This window comes from Python bivittatus, unplaced genomic scaffold (assembly GCF_059951505.1).
Source record: "Python bivittatus isolate LINGU-HERP-01145 unplaced genomic scaffold, Pbiv_v1 ctg000320_np1212, whole genome shotgun sequence".
In the NCBI taxonomy this organism is placed as follows: Eukaryota; Metazoa; Chordata; class Lepidosauria; order Squamata; family Pythonidae; genus Python; species Python bivittatus.
The window spans coordinates 11283188-11306009 of record NW_028277052.1 but is presented as its reverse complement, the minus strand read 5'-3'; the positions used below and the strand labels follow the sequence as shown (position 1 = coordinate 11306009).

General features: G+C 39.6%; 1 protein-coding gene across 2 annotated transcripts in view; it reads left to right on the top strand.

The window, feature by feature from the left end:
- PKNOX2 (PBX/knotted 1 homeobox 2) overlaps window positions 1–22822 on the top strand; it is a 268356-nt gene that overhangs the window by 33440 nt on the left and 212094 nt on the right. For both annotated transcript variants that reach the window (XM_088139092.1, XM_088139091.1), the window contains exon 3: window positions 1237–1341. The gene's annotated coding sequence lies outside the window, so the exon portion shown is untranslated. The remainder of the gene's footprint in view (window positions 1–1236; window positions 1342–22822) is intronic.

The following is a 22822-nucleotide window of genomic DNA, read 5'->3' as shown; positions in this document are numbered from 1 at the left end:
AATTCAGGTGCCAATTTCGTGAACTTGTGTAATTGAATTTTTAATGAATGGCTGCTGAAGAGAGAGTATTTATTCTTCCCCTTCTAATCCTGTTATTTTGCAAGTATTTTAAAGTGAAATAATTTGTGGGGATTTGGAACAAATCAGAACAAGTAATTAAAAATGATCAATAGTGCACACTTCAAAACCATGTTCTGCTGTTAGAGATGTTCACTGACTAGAGTATGCAATACTCTAGTAAATAACTATTTTTTAGCTAACTTAACAGAGCTTTTTTAAGACAGCTTTACCAGATGCTCCTTATTTTGAGCATAGTTCCATGTTTTCCATTTGATATTTAATAAGATATTATAGTTGCAGTATTTTTCTTCAGGAGACCGGCAAGTAATATCGTCTTCCAGGAAATATTATTTCTATTCTCCCCCAAAACAATCATTGCGGATCGCCACATATTGAACTGTTTAGGCTCTTCCTCTTTTTAATTTTTCCTTTTCAATTTTGTTACATTTTTTAAATACCTTGGGATTCCTCTGAATCTGCTTATGCCTTTTGCTTAAGTGTGGAAGCTGCTTTTTTGGCTGGGAATATGAATTTACTACCTCAATCCTACCTCAATCTGTTGTCCCCCCGAGTTGTATGAATCTCACCTCCCAGCTCTTTCGATTATTGGAGTGAGGAGGAACAGGTCAAACTACTTCTGGTCCCTATCAATTCCACACATGTCCATCATGCCCTGTTCCCACACCAAAAATTTTTTTTTTAATTTCTAAAACTGAAATGTGCATTTAAATATGTTTGTATACATTTTATCTTTTAACATAATTTCTGTATACGGTTTAACCTCATACAGTGCCCTTTTAAATAGCACTATAACCAAGAGCTATTGCAACATTTGGGAAACAGCATAATTCAGAGGTTAAACGAGTTCTATTTAAAAATGTTGGCCATTCAATCAGATTGAATCTTTGAGTAGCCTTAAATCTGGGAGAAAATATCTAAGAATAAACTGCTTGGATTCTGTTGTTCTTTTAGCTTGCATTCCATGCCACTTCAGTTCTGGTTTAAGTACTTAATTTTGGAACAGATGTATGCGCATTTATTATATATTTCATTTGCTTAGCATCCTCCCCAAACTCCTTTTAGATGTTTGTGGGTGCCTTCTTAGGCTCATGGGTATAAATTATACTTCGTTGTTGCTGTTGTTTTTTTAAAGAAAGGTCTCATTCTTCTCCACAGACAGCAGAGTTACTGATCACTCTACAAGTGCACATGTTTGTGATTTGGACGTTAAATTTAGGAGTACAAGCTGTGCTTTCTCCACCAGCCAAGCAATCTAGAATGGTATGTGAATCTTTATATTTGCATTTAAAGGCAGCCTTTCTAGGTCTGTGTACAATGTTTGCCCTCTTTACCCCACCCCCCTCAAGTCTGTGTGCAGGGGTGTGTATTCTAAAATTAATGCAAGCTAAAGATTAATCTCTGTCCAGTTTATCTTAGTGTTTTCACTGAATTTTTTTAAAAATGTGGCAGCTGATTAATCTTTTTTGCTTGGATTTAAACCAGAAGAATTCTGGCTCTGAATTAACAGTAGTCAAGTTCTCTATTCCCCCCTGCGTAGCCCAAGAGGAGTTGTTGTTCAGTCGTTAAGTCGTGTCCGACTCTTCGTGACCCCATGAACCATATTGCGCCAGCCCTTCCTGTCCTTCACTGCCTCCCTGAGTTTGCTCAGTTTCATGCTCATTGCTTCAGTGATGCTATCTAACCATCTCATCCTCTGCCGTCCTCTTCTCCTTTTGCCTTCAATCTTTCCCAGCATCAGGGTCTTCTCCAAAGAGATCTCTCTTCGCAGCCCAAGAGAGGATTTCCTTATTCTGAACATAGTAGCCGTTGTCTGTCTCTACCAGTAGAGACAGACAGACAATGGCTACTATGTTCTGCCTGTCTACTGTTGGTTTATGGGAACTTTATGCATAATTCCAGAACTACATTGGAGAGGACCATTATTCGAGGGACTCCGATCTTGCAACTTCATTTTTCATAAGTTAGAATCAAGGACTGGGTAACCACACTGATGCCTTTCATTTGGGTCAGAACGTAGGTTATCTAAAGCTTATAATGACAGCATGTTGCTTTGTGTCCCCCACCCCAGATTTGGTTTCTCTTCAGTGAACAGGCACTGGAGAGAGAAGGACTATAAGCAAGGGAGTTAGACACAGAATCCATATCAGTTACTTTCTCATTGTTTTCATCCCTGATGTTCACTTTAGCTCATTTTGGCATCAATTTCAGGTAGGTAGATTGGTAAAAAGATGCCACCATTTTAAGAAGTGCTGCATCACTTCTCCTGCATGTTCCAAAGTACCTTTCTGAGTTATTTTTAAAGCTTGCCCAGACCCAATATATATTTCAAGAATAATTTGGGAGGGCTTCACAACTCTACAAGTTAATGGCCATATTATGAATCCATTTTTGCTTACTATAAAATTCTTGCCCTTTCTTTATTGTTAGAGAAGAAACACATCATAGAAACTTCCCCAAGGATTTCAAAGTCACTGTCAAGAACTGGGCAGCTCTCACTGGGCAGTGCTTCCTTCCTTCTTCTATTGCAAGCACCCTAAATAGCGTGTTTTTCTTCTCCTCTGCTACAAGTTCAATATGAAGATGCTTAAGAAACTGAATGGCTTTTGCTTATCCCACAGAGACCACTTAAAATCACCTCTTTCTGGGGCTAAAGGTTGCAGAAGAGACAGGTTCCCATTGCCCTTTGTCTCTTACCAATCCATTGAACAGGAGAAGAATTCCTAAGTCTTCTGTGCCATGCGGGAATAAAATGTGAACTTCAGAAGTTTAAAATGCCCCAAGGATGAGCAGTGTCTTCAAGGCCAGATTAAAATGCAGCCTAGATCCATAGACAGAATTGCACTCTGAGCTTTCATGCTTCTTTGACAGCTTCTTTACTTATTTATGTTTGTCTACCTCTCTGTCTAAGAGCTTTGTGTGTGCGCGCACACACGCATCAATGCATATATACACAATGTCTTTGGAATTTGTATTACTGCCACTATTCCAATCCAAAAGAAGCAGGCTTTTACATTGTGTGTAAAACGTCATCTTGAAATTTCCACCACTATACTAGAAATAGCAGTGGTAAAAATGCTCAAATATGGGTGCTTGAATGCTCCATACATTTCCCATACATTACTTTGTTGGTAATCATCAGCCACTCTGTAAAGTAGGTTAGGATGATAACCTTAAGCCTTAAGCAGCTGTTGAGTAAGGGGATAGAGCAATGGTGAACATCTGTTTTTGGATCAAGGGCCACTTGGCTGCTGATGGTTGCACCAGAAGCTGCATTCCAGAAAGTTAGATGAACCAGGATAAAGAAGATGTTTGTCTAGGACAACAATTAACTTTGAATTCATTTTTAATAGCAGCTGTATTTTATTATAAAAATACAAAGGGTTTATTTGATTTTTAATTGCCCTGGGTGATAAATAAAATAAAGTGATATACAAATGCAGCCTGTTCAAGTTTTCAGGTCCAGGCAACTATCATTGGGTATCTGGTCTTGCCGCTGGAGGTAAAGTAATCTGTGTATTGTCGAAGGCTTTCACGGCCGGCATACGATGGCTGGTGTGGGTCTTCCGGGCTGTGTGGCCGTGGTCTTGAAGTCTTGTTTCCTAACGTTTCGCCAGCACCTGTGACCGGCATCTTCAGAGTGCAGGAGCACAGACAGGAGCAGTTCTCTCTGTGCCCCAGAACTGCTCCTGTCTGTGCTCCTGCACTCTGAAGATGCCGGTCACAGGTGCAGGACTTCAAGACCACGGCCACACAGCCCGGAAGACCCACACCAGCCATCGTAAAGTAATCTCTTTGCAACCGGTTCAAGGGACTAAGTCCCTCTTATCATGGTGTACTTTCTGAAAAGCAAAGGGTCACTGATCCAATGGATGAGCCCAGCATATTCTCCCTTCAGCTGTCCAGCTCCTTGGGCAGTTGTCCTGAGATGTACAGAATAAGCATCAGAATAAGAATCTTTTGATGCAGCATTCACTGGGCACAAATAACAAAGCCAGGTTCATTCTCCCAACCACCCTACCATCTTCTTCTCTGTTCCATGGTTTTTATGCAGAACAAGCCACAATAAAGTGCCAGTTCTCTCATTGGCCAGCCTGGCAATTTCGCAGGATTCATGAACTGCAGGCCACTGGTTTATTTCAGCAGATATTTTTCATTCGGGTTGCTAGTAACTCACCAAGGCCTCATGCCGAGAGGTCCTTTCCAGCACTCCTATCTCAGATCCTTTTTTAGCAGGAGATAAGAGGGCTTTCAGTGTTGTGAATCTGAAGTATGTACTCCATCAGCGTGCTGTGGGCCTCTTCCCTATGGTAATCTCATAAACAAGGAGCAGGAACTATTATCAATGAATGTTTAATACCATCAAGGCATTAGACCATCAACAGTAAATTACAATGAGCTGTATATTGCAGAATTGGAGACACAGGGCCTGGGGGAAGCAGGACAACCACCAGCTCCCCAAACTTAAATTAATTATTGTTCCAAGTATCACAGAATGTTGAGTGATTTATTTGTGAAGATTGTGAAGATGTCAAAGATTAAGTGTATATTTAATATATTATTTTTAATCTTGAAAATGAAAGCTGAATGATCTGGGCATATAGTTATGGGAGAGTTGAAAAGACTGTCGGTCTTTATACGTGTGTGTGTGTGTGTGCATGCATGCATGCACACTCACAGCATTCCAGTTATTTTTCTTGATAAAACTGTTTTTTTAAAAATCAGCCAAAACTCAGTGCAAACCCATGTGTGTTTCACAGTTATGCTAGGCCAACAAGACTTTCTTCCCCATTGAGTGTAATTAGGCTTGTCATCTTAAATGCTTAACATCACCAAAGGCTGATTCACAATCCTGGCCCTCTCACAAGCCTAATATACCCCCACTTGCTTTTCAGGAGTAGGTCTGGGTGAGTAACTAAGATTTTTAATGTAGACATATTAAGAGGAGAGCTGTGTTAGTCTAGGGTAGCCAACAATCAGGTGGAGTCTGGTAGCCCCTTTTCAGAATATAGTTCATGAAAGCTTATGCTCCTGTTACTCTGAAAAGGGGCTACCAGATTCCTCCAGATTTTTAAGCATTTAAGCCCCTCATTTGGGATCATGTCCATCAAGGTGGGGTTAAAGTGAGTGGTAATAAAAATACAGTTTTATGTAATACAACTGGTAATACAGCTTGTACCAATATATGACATTTTACTATATGGTAATAGCTTGTGCGGAGTAATGATTCAGGGGCCAGACCAGGACTTAGGTCAGTGTTGTCCAAACTTGGCCACTTTAAGATGAGTGGACTTCAACTCCCAGAATTCCCCAGCCAACATAGCTGGCTGGGGAATTCTGGGAGTTGAAGTCCACTCATCTTAAAGTGGCCAAGTCTGGACAACACTGACTTAGGTGATGTGTATTCAAGTCCCCACTTGTCATTGTAATGTTTAGTTCCCAGACTGATAAAGCTTTAGGACGCTGTTAGATCAACAGTCAGATGCAAGTTTCTCCTCTAGTGAAAAGACTGCCTCCCCACCAGATGACAGGAAGCCAGTTAAAAAGAGGCTCCAACATTCTCTATCCTAGCGTTGTAGGGGATACGTTGGTTCTAAATGGGAAATGGTTCAGTTGCTGAAATTCTAACTCCATCCCTTTCATTTAGTAAATCAGGATAAAGAAAACTCTAGAAGAACCTTGCTTGGAAAGAATCATGTCGGTTTGAGGCAGTGCCAAAGGGTCTGGGAGACCCTCTCTCTTCAGACACCCCTGGTGCCCTCCTTGAGATCTCATAGGAAACATGGGGCAGAAGTGCAATAATAATGAATCATTATTTAATTTTTTAAAATAATACTTTTTGTGAGTGACTGATGAGCTCCATGAAATTCAGAAAGACCCAAAAAGCCATCCAAAAATCATTTGCCAACATGAACAAACTCCCAAAGCCTCAGCAGTCAAGCAGTAATGAAATAGCAGCATGTGAGGCCTTCAAACAGGTGGGTTTTTAGAGCCTTTTTTTTTTTTTAAGAAAAAGAAATGAGAAGGAACAGGTGTATATTCCTTAGGAAGGACCATTGAAGATAGAGGCCACTCCTCCTTGAAATGGGAGCTTGACTTTTTCCCAGATCCTTTCAGATACAGGATGTGAAGTTGCCACAGTGGCAAACTCACGGAGATGCCCTGGTTCCTTGGTTATTCAGCCCAGCTGCAGCTTTCAACATTTTCTCGGGTGCCATGGCAGAGCATGGTGGTTGGTTCCTCTCCCTCCTTGTCCAGGGTGCTAGCAATGGAGCCCCTGGGCAGGAAGTGTCCAACTGGAGCATTGTAGGGGCACAGAGAACAAGATGGAGTTATTCAAAGGAAGAATTGTATGCATGTAGCTTTACCAGAGAGAAGTTGTGCTTACTCAACATTGCGCAGCAAGCATGGTTCTATTTCCTTTGTTACAGTCTTTAGGGGAATAGCAATAATCTCATTACTTATTCAGTTCCTTTTATGCTTGTTTAAACATGCCCAATTACTGATAAATGTTCACCTCCCCGTGCAGGGCGGCTATAGGTAGTTCTCAGTATATCTCTGGGACACTGTGTAAGAAAATCAGTGTTTATCGAAACATTTTCCCCCTTGGCAATCCATCTCTTGAATTAAGGAGTCATTTAAATTCCACACTGAGATCATTCCTTGAAGGATTTTTTTCTTTTGTTTTCGAAGGGGTTCCCCCCCCCTTTTTGCAGTTTGCAACTTTTTGCGACAAGGCCATGATTAAAATAAAATGCAAACATGTCCGTGACATTTCTATTTCCAAACCAAGAAGATGTAATTGTGAATATAAAGGAAGTAACTCAGTAGACAATGAAAGTTGTCTTACATGAAGGCAGACTGTTTCGGTTCACCTGGGCCCAGATTCTGCATTGCAGGTCTTGGCCAAATTAATGTTCAGTTGTGGGTTTTGTGTCTTTTTTATTTTATTTATTTTAAACTGCCCAATAGCCGGAGCTATTTTTGCAATTCGGGAGAAGAAAAATGGCTCCTGATGATTGATTGATTGATTGATTGCATTCTTCGGATACGATATTTCAGGGTAGCAGAAAAGTCTTAATTTGGAAGGAAGGGAGGGTTATCATTATGTGGGTTGTACTGTTTTCTTTTAACTGCTTTTTAAAGAGTGCTTTCCACTACTTCAGAGACAGTGGAACTGCAACTAACGGCAGCTTGGGGACATTCCTCACTGAGTATGTCTCAGTGGGAATGACACTACATCAGGACATAATGTCATTCCCAGGGGCATTTTTGTTCCCCACAGTTGTTGGCTACATCAGTGAATCCAGAATTAGAATTACACAGAGCAGTCTTTCCCATTCTTGTGCTGACCAGAAGTGTTAGACTTCAAAAACATCTAATCCTGGATATGATAGATCTCAACTTCAAAGCATCTGAAGAAGTCCAGGTTGAAGAAAGCTGATGTAGACTTAAGGTCTAATCTCTCCAACTGACTCTGAAAAAGGAAAACAACCACAACCACATTTTGAAATGCATTGAGGCCTGATAACCTCAGGTATTTTTGAAATTTTGTTTCTCCTTTGACTTCTCCATTTCTTAGGGGTGGAGATTTGTGGCCCTCCAGATGCTTCTGAAATACAGTTCCCAGCAATCCTGGTCATTATGTTGAGAATTGTAGTTCAACAATTCCTGAAAGACTCATAACTCTCTTATCTCCCTGCCTACCCATTTTGCTTTTCATGGACCAGGAAGCATAGCTTCAACTCCTTCTCTCTCTTATAATATACATGTCCTTCAAAATTTCAAACAAAGTCCTCCTGCTTTTTCATCAATGGGGCTTTTTCTGGCCCAACATATGACTGTTCTTATTTATAATCATTCAGAATTAGAATTGCTACTGACGTTTGATTAAAAAAGAAATATTTGAGGCAAATATCAAACTGCAGATGAAAATACCACTCACGTTAAGGCAATTACCAAAGATGCCTATCCACATTTGACTCATACCTACATAAAATGTCTGAGTTGCCTTGTCCAGTCCTGCCAAAAAACACAACAAAAATGGACATAGGACATTATCACTTGAAATCATGAGTTAAGAGTAATCAAAATCTGGGTCTCAGTCAATTTCAGGCTAATAAAGTAAGATTGTCATTTCTTAAGCAAACTAGTTCAATAGTGATCATGTTCAGGAACTTAGATAGGTTTTGTGTGTGTGTGTGTGTGTGTACCTTCGAGTTAGTGTGGGCTCCTGACAGCCTGGATGAATGCCTGCAGTTTTCTTAGCAAGCTTTCAGTGGTACGGGTTCATTCATTCGGGTTACGAATGCCTCTTTTAACGAATTTTTCGGGTTACGACCAGCTCCGGCCACAAAAATTTACCTCAGGTTACGAACCGGATCTGCGGCCATTTTCCCTGCTGCCACGCGGTTGCGGCTTCCTGTGGGCGAGATCGCGGCAGCAAGGAGACGTTCGGTGAGGCTTGTGGTGTGTTTTGTGGTGTTTTGGAAGGTTTTTGGTGTGCTTGTCAGCATGGCTCCAAAGAAAATGCAGAGCAGGCTTGGCAAAAATAATGATGATGAACGATAACGTGTTCTCTCATTTCCGGAGGGTTATGTAGCGCAGGAAAAAACAACTGACTTTAGACAGGTTTTTCCCCAGAACTGAGCCTGCAGCTAAGAGGCAAAGAAGAGAGGAAACCCCTGAAGGAGATCTCCCCGATGTCCTTTTGGAGGGGGACTCTCCCTCCAAACAATAACTGCCTCCCCACCCCATTCTCCCTCTTCATACTGTGCTGTACTGTACTTTTTTTCATGTTTTTGTGGTTTAAAAATAAAATGCATATGTTTCAGAATGGATTAACCGTATTTACATTGAACCTTATGGGGAAATTTGCCTCGGGTTGCGACCAAATTCGGAGGGCGGATTAACCGTATTTACATTGAACCTTATGGGGAAATTTGCCTCGGGGTGCAACCAAATTCGGAGGGCGGAACGGATTAACCGTATTTACATTGAACCTTATGGGAAAATTTGCCTCGGGTTGCGACTAATTTGAGTTGCGACCAGAGTCATGGAATGGATTAAGTTCGTAACCCGAGGTACCACTGTAGTTTGCCATTGCCTTCTTCCTAGGCTGAGAGGGAGTGACTGGCCCAAAGACACCCAGCTTCCTTTGTGCCTAAGGTGTGACTAGAACTCATGGCCTTCTGGGGTTCTAGCCTGCTGCCTGAACCACTACACTTAACTGGTTCTCCTTAGAGAATTTACTGTTATTTAAATACTGCTGCATTTAACAGATCAACTGGGTGCCTTTACTGGTGACACACTCTGTCAGCATTTTTTCCTGTATTGTCAGAAAAGAGGTGGCTTTGCCTCCAGATGTGGGTGCTGATACATTTAACTTTTGGGCCTTTTAGGCTTCTGGAAAGCAGTTATTTTTTTCTAGAAAGCAATTATAACCAGTAAAAAGTTTGAGTGTCCAAACAGGCATTTTGCCACAATAAGAGTTTTGGTAGACCTAAGTACTTTTATCCTGGGAATTTTAAAAATTTTATGCTTAAAATTTGATAATTCAAGGGTTGTTTCAGAGGTTTCAAATGTTGTATTGTCTGATTACTATCAGATTTTTATTCCTGGGCTACTGAAATGGCTATAGAAAGGACTTGGATTAAACCAGGATTTATTAATAACAGTCAAAATAATGCAGAAACCTGGGTTACCAGATGGGCAGATTCCGTGTAACAAATTTGACATTTTATTTTCCATCCATATTGGTCCCCAAAGAGCTAGTTGTTATCTTTAATATTTGTCAAACTTAATTCTAAATCAAAGCTGGCATTGTGGCTTTTGGGGCCTGGGTACTTACTCACCTTGAGCAACCAATCAGTATATTATTTGAAGAGCACGATATAACTAAGGGAAAGAGCCTACTTGAATGACTGTTGCATGCTAGGAATTTTGTGAACCCTCCCATTGGTTTGAAACAAGGATCTCTGGGTGTAGAAGAGGCTGGATAATATTAGAATGTAAGGTTCAGTCTTTTGCTTTCTATAGCCAGTGAGGTTTTCCCCACAGTTCCTTGCTCTTCCTCCCCTTGTCCGATTCTACAATAGACAACCAGACACATTTGTTATCTTCTGTCAGATGTTAGGAGATATAACTCATGGGTGTGTGTATGCACTTTTAGTCTCCTGTGAAGAAGTTGAATTGAGAAATCATTGTGTTGACTTAAGACCCAGTTCCGTCAACTAATAGTTTTATTTCTTTAAAGCTTCCCTGTCTAGCTCTTAGAAACCTCCTACCATGTTGATGATCAGCAAGTCATAAATCACCAGAGCATTAGTTCCTATCTTATTTTTCTCTCCTAATGCTGAAAAGAAAAAGCGTTATTATTGAAAGTATTTTAATAATGCCTTACCATGATTACATGTGTTTGAAATGCACTCAGTTTCAGATACTTACAAGTCTTTGTCATATCTTTGTGCTAAAATCCCAGACAATTCTAAGCACAGTTGATTGTCCTGTCCTAACTGACTATTACATTCCACAAGTCCAGAAAGTCCATGAGAACAAGTCCATGCTGGGCAGTGGGTTTTATGAAGGTCTTAATTCTTTTAATGCACAAATGTGTTTTGTATTTGATGAACCTCGGAAGACTTGTGAGTTTCCTATACAGCAACAATTGCTTTATTTTTGGTTTTCTCATTTTACTGACACCCTTATAGCCAAGAGACAACTTAACCTCAATACTGAAAAGTACAGCAAGGTCAGTATAAACTCCAGGATTTATTTCAATATATTTCATGGAGTTGATAATATTGTTCACCCTGAGATTCAGTTTTCATGCTTTAGGAACATTATAGGTTGGAAAATACTTCCATTTAGAAGTTAGCATTCATACTGTTGCAGCAGACAGCATCTTTTGTACATGACTGGAAGAAAACCTAAATGAGAGGCACAAACATTGAATTGGGAGGCAAGATCTCTGCACTGTTTAACTGTGGAGCAAACATTGTTTTAAAGTGGAGAGAAGGTTAGTTTGAGGTCATACTTGCTCTTTGACTGGATTTCCAGGGTCTTTACTCCAAAAGAGGGGAGTACCTTTTAGATCAATAATTGATCAATAATCATGCTAACAATTTCTTTCTTTCCTTCTCCCTCTTGTTCAGTCAGTGACCCAGATCATGCACATAAGTATGCACAGTGGAAAACATCTAACATCTACAGGAAAAAAAATTAAAAATTAGGAACACTGCCACTAAAATTACAATGTTTTTTTTCCTCCGTTGTCCTATGCACCATGTTTTGCCACCAGTCAGTTTGGATGATGACATGTCATATTTAATCTTAATCAATAGTTAAACATTGTGATTCAGAGCCTTCCAAAGTTTAGCTCTGAGCCACAACATGAAGTGGGAAATACAATTGGAAACTTACAAGATTGCTTCTAGAAATTTTGATTGGATATATTCTCAGAAAAGTAAACTGGGGTGTGACCAACCATGAGCTCCATGTGGAATTTGTGCTAGGGCTCTTGTTTCTGAAGTGAAAAAAGTGAAAATAATAAAATGAAAGTGAAAAAGTAGAAACTAATACCTGGAAATTTAAAGCCTGCCTGTCTGCCTGCCTGCCTGCCTGCCTGCCTGTCTGCCTTCCTTCCTTCCTTCCTCTCTGTATAGTTCAAATAATAATTAGAACTATAACATTTCAAATACATGTTTTCCTACTTGCAGGGTTTCCTCTAAATTTTTATTTCGGATTGTCTGCTGGTATCAGCTGTTTTTTGTTTTTTTTGGTTTTGTTTTGTTTTTTGGTACAAATAATCCTATAAAACATAAAGCCTCCAAATCAGATGTAGGTGAATTGCTAGACAGTAGTATTGATGTCTGAAGCAAATTACACTTTCAACTCCAGAACTGAAAAAAGTTAGTTAACTGATTTTTTTTCCCAAACGTGTCTTCCCACCTCAACTTCTAGATTTCAGAATGAGCATTAAAAATGCATGAGTCTTATGCATCTTGAATAATTCTTTCTGTCAAATCCCCTTTACTGTGTTCTTTTCTTTTATGTTGGAGAGCATAGTTGAAGGTCTAGGAAGGCTTCACAAAAGCCATGTTTCAGAAGTGAGGTCTGAAAACATTTCACAAGAATGTATTGACAAGCTTCCCAGGATGAGGTTATGTGTCAGGGTCAGACAGAGAGTGTGATGTTATTTTATCTGGGGAATAAGTTGTTTAGTAAGCAAGGAACATTTTTAATCTGTCATAAACACCCAGAGGGCTGGGGCTGAAAATTAAGTAGATGTTTGGATGGTGCAAGGTGAAGTCCTGGATCTTGTAATCCTACTGGGAATCTTCATTTCAAAATTCATTGTTTGGCAACAGCAAGCAAGGCAAAAGGTTTTGCCTATGGATGCTAACAATGTTGGGCTTAACTGCCCAGGTCTTCTTTTTCATCTCATAACTTGTGTCAATGTTCAAGCCTTGGCTGCTTATTCTTATTGTTCATAGCCTCCAGTTCAAAGCTGATGTAATGCTAAGTGTCACACTGAAGTCATTCTTTGTTGCGTAAATTTCCTTGATGCAAGCTTTTTAATGTGCTTTTTCTGAATCTGATATAAACTTTTTCAAAAGCTCTTTTCACTTCTAAATTCATGTTGTTCTCAGTCCCTCTGTTTTACACTGCTCTCTGTGTCGCGGCAGGAATGTTCTTGCAGACTTTGCAAATTCCTTTTCTAGTGAAATCAGTGACAAATTTCTTTGTTATCTTGACTGCTTAACTGCTTCTACAATCTCTGTTGATGATATGATTTTCTTTCATGCCATGCATCTTCTATTCTTGTAGGGTAATTTCACAGAGCCACTGAACAGATCCCTCACATTATTTGGTCCACGTTCTAAGGGGTGTCTTAGAATCCTGCTGTTTATGCCAACATCATAAATGAGTAAGCACAAGTGACAGGATCTTCTTTGTGGTAGCACTGCAGCTTTGAGATGTCTTCCTCATAACCAATCACCTGGCATCCTCCCTCTCAGGATAAGAAGTGATTATGTTCTTATTCAAGCAAACTGTTTCAAATGTTCCTTCTCCTTATAAATTACTGCTTCTATTTAATTGTTGTTTTCTTTTGTTTCAGTTGCTTGTTTTCAAACCTAAGTGCCGAACTGGGGCTGGACAGAATGTTTCAGTTGCTTCAGTAATGCTTCAAGTCCACCTCACCCCTCTTCTAAAGAGAGCATGATCCCATTGCTTTGTCTTGTGTCATTTCTGGGGTCTTCTTGGTCACTCTTCTCATGCATGACATTTCTGACCCTTCCTGGAAGTCCCTAATGAAGTTTCTAGAAGTGCAGAGGAGACCCCAGAAACTTTGTTAAGCCCCTTGATGAGGCCCATTGCATTATTGCAACTGATGAGATAAGTAGTTGAGACAAAGCATGTTTGCTTAATACAGACCTACTAGTCACCTGCCTATTTTTAATCACTGTTCTGAGCTGGTATGATTATCAAGCCTATGCATGTCCCTAGAAAAAACAAGAACCTGGAAAAACCAGAGAATAGAAATGGCAGATGTGTTCATATTTCCCTCTCAAAGAATCCTTCTATGTGTAATTTATCAGCATGAAGAGACCTTGGGCTTTTTTCTTGATATGATAGCCAACAGCTTTGTTTGTAGGTCCAAGATGCAGAAGTGATGTCCCTAGATTTCTTAGTATTCATCTATCTTTTCTACCTTAGATGTGGGCCTTGTTTCTAGATTCAAGGGGGACTGTAGGAGAATCCCTTGGTCTTTAAACCCTGTCCACAAAGACTATAACTCTTAAACTTATTAACATGTGTTTTGAGAGCCTTATTTTATATACCATGCAAGGATGAGCTGTGTTTTTTGTTTTTCAACCAACCAGCCCAAACAAAGATTAATTAGAATAGTTATATTGTGTCTTTAGTTATTTGGCTGCTGGTTACACTGTCTAATATTAAATGTATTCTTTCTAAGGCAAGGAATTTTTTATTTCACATAGGGAAAGGGTTGAATGTACAGTGCCAGATGATGCCATCTAAAAGGAATTGATAGTGCAATGATATCCTAGATAAATTTCAGCTGCCCATTCTAAAATAACTATTGAAAGGAAAGCAATAAATTTTGGTGTGAGATGGACAGCTATATAATATGACAAACAAATAAATTTTTCTAAGCTAGCAAACACTTGGCTTGACCATGTAAAATGAACGTCAGTCTGTCTCTTTTTACAGTAAAGCCTGCTTACCAATTTTTTTATGTGATCCCAGAATATGTGTGGTAGTAACTCCTTATCCATAGCTGTTAATCAGTTTTTTGTAACATCAAAACAGATAACAGTTAAAATCAACTCTGTTGATTGGTCATGTTGTGAATACTGATTAGTTATACTGTAGCTGGTGCAATATGAGTGCATTCTTCATTCCACTGTAGTATGATACTGGTTAAAATAGGGAGACTGATATTTGTTTTGTAAGAGCTACCCTGGCCCATGGTGAATGAACAAATATTTTATTATAGTCCAAGACTAGCTCATAAAAGTTAAAACAACCACATACAATCTGAGAATTCAGCAAAATCTAATAAATCAGTAAAGATGTTGGGTTTGAACATGGCAAAGTTTGATGACTTGGGCACAGAATTTAGCAATTGTATAAGCTATTTCAGGGTGCTTACCTTTTAGGAAAAGTTCTAAATACTATTGGTCTGAATGGCTGGGTAGTCTATCTATTAAAGGTTGGGTTTCTTGGGAACGTGATTCTTGTAAAATCTATACCTCAAAAAGACAAGTTCTAAGTTTTCAACCATCAAAGGCCCAGGGGCATCTTCTGTGAGAAAGGGGTGTCTTGTTATATCTACATCCATGATGCAGAGGGAAGGGCATTGCACCATCATGTAGAGAAGGCCCAGCAATATTGAGAATTAGATAACTTATATAGGTATCGTGCAGGTTGCAGTTTTCTTGATTTGTTATAAAGTTAGTATAGCTTTGGGGCAGTTGCAAGGTTATTTTGAAGTTCTTTTTAATCTAGTCTTTGTTTGATGGCCTCCTTTGCTTTATCAAATCTCATGGTTGAAAGGGAATCAGGAGACACACATAAACCTATCCTGGCCCATGGTGGACTCTACATACCTTGATTGTTACTGGTTCAACAGCTCTGGAGGGTTTTAAGATATTACTTTAAAATCCACGCCCAAAACAACATCATGATAAGTGTGGATATTACAGCCAGTAATGTCTCTATAATACAAATTATCAATTCTCCCAATGGATATTCATTTCTTCCTAGTCACTAGGATCCCAAAGTATGTTTGGGGATAAATTCCACCAGAGTCAATGGGACTAATCTTCAAATAAAAGTTCATTTTGATTTTAAGCAATTGATTACAATCATTCAGTGTGCAGCAGAGGAATATGCTGTATCTTTTAGACCATGTCAGCAATTGTTGGGTGAGTCAAGGTACCAAACTAAATAAAAATGCCTCTGTGTGTGTGTGTGTGCGTGCGTGCGTGCATGTCATTGAACTTCAGGCTTCCCATGGGTGATGCTAAAAAAAGACCCTTAAAAAAAGGATTGTATTTGAAGAAACATCTCTGCAGGTACTGGAATGCCTGCAAGATGCAGAAGATCTAATTGTTCTGGTCCTTTGAAATCTGATGCCACCTGAGCTGTTATTTTGGGACAATTTCTTACAATTTTGTGGCCATAGTAATAAAAAAAGAATGAAAGGGACTATCCTTAGTGGATGTACTGAATATCTATTTTAGAATAAATAAGAGACCCCACCAGTGCACCAAATATGTTGGTTACTGGCCAATGTAATGGAAGGCATGCTTATTTTTATAGCTTCTTATATGAAGCACAGGAGCCTGAAATACAGGAGCTTGAAATAAAAAGAAATGCAATAAAATGCCTCTCAAAAACCTGTAGATATTTATGGTAATATGCCCAGCTTGTGCAGAAGTAATATGTTTATTGGTAACTTTGATAACTTCCAGGATACTTGGAGCTTAAAACAAAGAAGAACTCAACAAAATGTCACTATCCCTTATATATTGCTTTCCATTAAAAGTGGATTATTTTGAATTAGCTAGAGAGCTCAGATGTGACTGAAATGTCACTTTATTGCCTGGGTTTTCACCGAGCAGCCTGGAAAACAGGATAAGCTGGTTAGTTGAGTTTTTTTAATTGCTTCTACAGCATGGAACATGCCATTGTGACCAGAGGTGGTATATATCAAGAGAAGTTCTAATTGCATTTTAACAATAAGAATGTATATACCATTGCTTTTATTGCCTTTTAAAAACACCATTGGCTATGCGTGGTTGCAGATTACTTTTTTTCTATTGTGGCCACCACTTGTTAATTTACCTTGGTCTGCATTTTCCAGATGGGGTAATTTTGTTAATCTTGTTACAGTGAATACATTATGTACTTACAGACAAAGCATCTAGTGGGACCTGACAAATGAATGGATTTGTTTTGGCACTCAACTGGAATCTTGTATTCAGAGGCCGTATGTACCTGAGAGTGGTCAGTGGATCACAATGCAGTGAATAATATTTTCCCCCTTTATGTTTGGCTTTGGGATTTCCAAAGACATGCAGTTGACCTCTGTTGGAACGTGGTAGTGGTCTGATCCAACTGGAACATTCTTGTGATTAGACTCTGCTTCATCAGATGAATGGTTATAGGGAAGGATCATAACTCATTGTGGAAACATCCCCTTTGAATTAAAATAAAAACTGAATAAAGAACAAGTCAATACTTGGCCAACATATCTGGGGAGCCTGGAAGTTAAGCAGGGCCAGGTCTGGTTAGTACTTGGATGAGACAACTTTAGGGAATACCGGGGCTGTAAACTAGACTAGAAAGTAGCACCAATATCAACAAAATCGTCATGGTTGTGGCTGTGAAGTTGTCAAGAACTGGGCTTGACTCAAAGGAGATTCCAATGAGAAAGAAATCTAGACAGAGATGGGAGACATGCTTCCAAGCAGCACAGAGCTTTGTGCATCTGTGCCCTGCTTTACAAAGGACAGCTCTGTACTGAATCCAGCTCAAGGAATCATAAAAAGAGATCAGCAGGACTCTAGAAACTGCCCATCCACACATAGCAACTGGACAGCAGACTCCATTTTTCTTAGATTTAAATTACAATCGTATTTTCCAAATTTGCATACATATATCAGAATTAACATTTGTACATTTTCTTCAAATTCATACCTTCTCTCCCTCATTTTGAGGATTCATTCTCCCTCTTTGGTGACTGTGCCAAGCCCACACAAATAACCCAGGCTGGCTCAAGTCAGCTTCCTAGTGCTCTGAAATGGTAGGTACGGTGTATGCATACCTGTATTATATACAGATATTGATGTATAAACACACGGGTGCCTATTTTGCATATATAAAGAAAAAACAGCACATTTTGGGATAGGTTGTGCAGTGTTCTGGTATATGTGACCAGATGTTCTTTAGTCTAAAAGCCAATCCTTTGTTTCAGAAAGTTGCCCTTTAGATTTATTTAATTTTTATTTTCTTGGTTTCGCTCTTGGATTTTCCTTTGTAAAGCAAAGTTATAAAGATAAACATTTTTTTTTATTCTTATGAACCTTTTTAAGGTTTGTCCTTTATTTTTTCCAAGAAGATATGATCGCTATAGATATATGTAAAGTAAACCCATTGACCATTCTCGTTCACCTGTACTTGATAACAGAACCCCAGTCTTTCTGTGCTTCGTATTAATTTAGTGCTAGTTTGATGTGACCCCATCACAAATTGCAGTTGTGCAAACTCAATGAGATTATTATTATTTCCATACATCTGCATTTGAACAAAATTCTAGAGAGAGGGGCTATGAGATACTTTTCCAAACATTCTCAGATACTGGACCTTTAAGGTATTACAACCATGATCACGAAGACCAGGTCATACTTTGGATGTGTAGGAGGTTCTTTGCTCTACCAGGCAGGCATCGATTTAACGTATCCCATCTGTGCAGTGGGAGGATTACAAGTCATTGGATGGTACCATTTTATACTATCTGATGGTTGGGGTCTGTTTAACTTACAACAGAGTTGGCATCATGCTTATCTTTATCAGGCCCATGGCAACCTTCTCATTATAATTGGGCCAGATCTAGTGAAGGTCAGAAAGCCTCTGAAGGAGAAATCCACGGTTCAGTTTGTGTATGAGAGAGAGAGAGAAGAAAAATCAAGTTTCCTTCACTTAGATGATTGGTCTAAAGTATTGGAGAGGCTGGTGTAAAAGGAAGAGATTTATTTTAATAGAGTTCACCTAATGTACTGTGAAGTAAAACGCCTTGTTGACACAGGTTAGATTTTCTTTTCTCATGCAAATCAAAGCGTCCATTTCTCAATTATCCAGGACAATTTTTTTTCTAACTTTCTGCTGATGGTTGAGATTTCTTCCCAGAAGAACTGCAGGGAGGCCTTCTGTGATTTACTGGACAGCAGGTGGCCCAAGATTCTCCTAAATTAAGGGAGCTGGCAGGTAGATCACATCCGGAAGACAGATTAGGACTAGCTCCTCCAGGGCCAGCTAGCTTAAGCAGACTGGGTAGGGACATGCCCCAGAGGCATTGTAAACTTCTTCACTATGCTATCCTCTTCTCTTACTGTTTGTTGGGCAAGTGAGGGAAAGTTTGGATCAGTCTCATAACTGATCTTATGTTTTGAACTCTGATAGTGTCGTTGCTTACAGAGATGGGAAGATTATTCCCGTCCTTTCTGAGGACCTGTAGAAATGGGTCTTTTGAATTTTCCACCAAATTTGTGAGCAGAGGAATTAAATGGGCCATTTTTCGGGATTTTAACAAGAAAAGGAGAATTCTCTCACAATTTCTCAAGGACAGGGCTTCCCTTCTGCGGGGACACTGCAATGGCCCTGCTGCTGAAAAACCCAGGTGGAAAAGATACCCCCAGGATGTCTTCCCTTGGGATCCTACTGAGACCAGAAAATCTAGCATGCTGTATATTGCTTAACAGATGATAGTGCAGTGAAAGGCAAGGACATTCACATACATCCTTGAGCTACCTTGTCAGGAAAGAGATGCAAGAAAATTATACTCCAGCCACCAGGATTTCATGAACATTCTCTACTGCTTTGACAGAATTTCTAAAGCCAATTGTCTTCCACGTATTGTCTTTTGTCTTGCTCCTGGTGACACAGGCAAAAGCCCCCCCCCTTTTTTTTTCTCCAGCATTATCTGCTGTGGAGCCAGGTTTCCAGCTGGTGTTCAAAGTGTTCAGTAGAGCAGCATTTTTTCAAAGGGCTACTAAAGCACTGATGAAGACCTCATATTCTATTCCGGATATGCTTCTCTCCCCACAGAGTTGCCTCTGGGCTGGATTTTGTGGGTGTTACTACAGCTGTGCATGCTGGTAATGATCCTTACACAAAATATTTCTGGTCTGCTATGTTCCCTGGAGGATCTTGTGAGCTTCAGTTGAACTGGGCCTGTTTTATGAGTGATTTAATGTGATGTAAGCAATCTGCGTACATTGTGTATGAGTGTCTGAGAATGAGAGAGAACGCACTGCTGCTGTTGATATCACATTATTTTATTAGAGTTTCAAAGCTGATATTAAGTGGACATGATTTCTTCCTATGGACCATTAATTTTGTTTTATTGCTGGCCTGATGGCTGTTACCCCTTTCTTGCCAATACATTCCTCCATTAGGCTTGTACAATTAACAAAATATGAGCTGTTTAAGGCATTGCTTTGAACAGTGGGTCAGTGCAAACCAGGGCTGGGAGTGTGCGTGGGGGTGTGTATGAACCATTTGTAGTAATGGGAGGCTGAGGGGTGGAAGGAGGGAAAAAGGAGGACGAAGGTGATTTGTAAGCCCTGGAAGATTATGAGCTGTTTCTCATGAGATATTTTGTAGTAAAGGACAGATACATCTGTAGTTTCCAGTTGGGTAACCATGCCCAAGTCTTAAAAAAATTCCCAGGATTAATCTAGTTAATCATATAAATGGTTAGCTTGTTAATCAGGTACTTCTAATACATTTGCCTATGATTCAGATAGCTTTACTTTGAGAAAAATGTGTGAAAGCGATGGGGAAGGGGCCATTGTAAGAGTTATTTCTTCCTGTGGATGGGAGAAGAAGGGGTTATATTCTAAATCTGCTGTTTTCTGTTTTATTTCTTTATATGATTCCCAAAAGCATTTAAAATGATTTTAACCTAGCAAATCTTTAAAATTCTACACTCTTTTGTGGGTATGTTTTCCTATCGTACACAGCTTCTCTTAAATATATACTGTATGTAGTGTTTCACGTTTATTCCCTGAGAAATCTTGTCCTTTAACACAAATTTCCCTGATTACCTTCTTCTTTACCTCAGTTTCTGTGATGCAGTTTTGTAAATCTGGATTTCTCAGATGTAAGCATTCTCTCTCTCTCTTTACATCACTATGTCTTTCAATATGTAACTTTCAAAGATGTATTTATTCTTGAACACATTGCTCATAAACATTTTTTTGTGTAGGTTTGATCCGAGAATGATAGATGATAATCGACTCCCTTCACGGTACCCCTCAATGCTGATTCAGAGCCCATTTCGAAATATCACATTTATCCATTCCTAAAGAAATCCACCACTGATTTATTTTATATCTCTAATCACCACTATAGCTGACAGAAAGTTTGAACTGAGGTTTGGCAGGCCTGAATCTTAACATTGTGCTCACTGTACCATATTTGGGGGTTTTAATTTAATGGTGGGAATCTGCAGGTCTAATGAGGTAAAATAATATAAAACTTTTACACACTAAAGTCGGTCATAAAACAAAATTCCAGTGTAGCAAATGCAGCTATAAAACTGGGTTTTCTTTCAAAGCAATTGTGACAAAAAATGAAATATGAAATATAAGGACTAATCTGCTTTTCTTCTCGAAAATCCCACATACATTTCCTTTCTTAGCTACAATTCTCCATCTTCTCAGTCTAGAGCAGGGTTTCTCAACCTTAGCAACTTTAAGAGGTGTGGACTTTGACTCCCAGAATTCTCCAGCCAACCATATTTATTTCCCCATGCTGGCTGGGGAATTCTGGGAGTTGAAGTCCACACCTCTTAAAGTTGCTAAGGTTGAGAAACCTGGTCTAGAGCAATGGCAGCTGTTGGACTTTCAAAGTCTTGATTTAGCTATTCAGGTTAAGAGAAGTGAAATGAGAGGCAGATGGAATCACCAACCAAAGGATGAACATCACATATGAATAAGTAGATACAGTTCTTTGGAGTCTGTATGTCTAGCACTAAAAAATAAAAATCAGTGTAAGGAGAGGCAGGCTGCTTTCAGCCTGGGACAAAAGACAAGAAAGTGCCTTCTTACCACTGTCACCTTCTTTCTACATACAGAAGTTGGGTGGAATGACAACTGAATGTTCTTTAACCACTGGGTAATGCCCCTTTGTGGTCCATCCATCTTCAGAGCAGCAGCCTAGCTTAGGGGAATGGGGATCAGCTGTAGAGAGCACTGAGGAGGAACGTCAGTTCCTCAGCATCTGCTGGCGAAAGGTGACATCTTACTCTGCCCAGGCAAAAAGGTATTCCTCATTTGTCATTGCTGATTTTTAATGTACAGGAACTGGTTTAGAATTAGTTTGGACACAGAAAGGGATTGGGTGTAGAGAAAGAGATCTTTACTGCTTTTCAGCCCGCCCCACTCGGTCCAGCAGAAGGGGCAGGTTGCAGACCCCACCAGTCAAGGAATTTCGATTGGTGGGGTCTAGGCAGAGGGCCTTTTCTGCTGCAGCTCCCGCCCTATGGAACATCTTGCCTCCTGAGATCCAGTGTGCCCCCTCCCTCGTGGCCTCCAGGAAAGGGATTAAATCCTGGCTCTGCCAGAAGGCCTGGGGGCCGGAGGGGGGCCCATGCCTGTGGAGATGGCTGGTGGGGTGATGGGTTTGTCCCCCCCTCCCCAGCATCTTGCAGGTTTTTAGGGCTAAAAATTATAGGAGGTTTTAGGGCATTTTTAATATATGTTTTTTAATTATTTATAGATTTTATCCATGGTTGGAGGAACTTGTGTTTTTTCTTTTTTATTATTGTGAGCCGCCCAGAGTCACCCGTTGGGGGAGATGGGCGGCATACAAGTTTGATAATAAATAAATAAATAAAATAAATAAGAACTGATATGCCATCTTTCGTTTCGTGTTCTACAGTTTGCATTCCATTTATCAATTCTAACATGAAGTATTCCACACATGTTTACATTTTTACATACATTGCCTATTCTCTTCCCTCATTAAAACCATGGCTGTTCATGAAAAAATACAGAATTTTAAACAAATCAGAAGTTAGAGTTGCCAACTTGCTTTAACCTTAGATAATGGGTTAGTTGTAAATGCATTTCCATAAATTAGCAGGTAAGTAGAGCAATGTTTTTGAAGTGAAAGCTGGATACATTTGTTTTTTCAGATGATTTATTATCACTGGCACCATCTAAGAAGAGATATTCAACGTTAGGCAGGACATTGATCTTTCGGCTAAATCTCTCTTGCTACTTCAACACTCAATCCCATATCCTTTAGACTTCCAAAGAGTACTCTATCCTTCATAAATTGGTTTCTGATTTAGTTATGTGGTTGAATTTTCATAATTCTGATTACATATTGATTTTCCAACTTTGGATTTGTGCTTTTCCTTTTCCAACATATTCAATGTTGCACCACTATCGCTGAGATTATGGCCCTTGTCTTATGCAATGCCCTT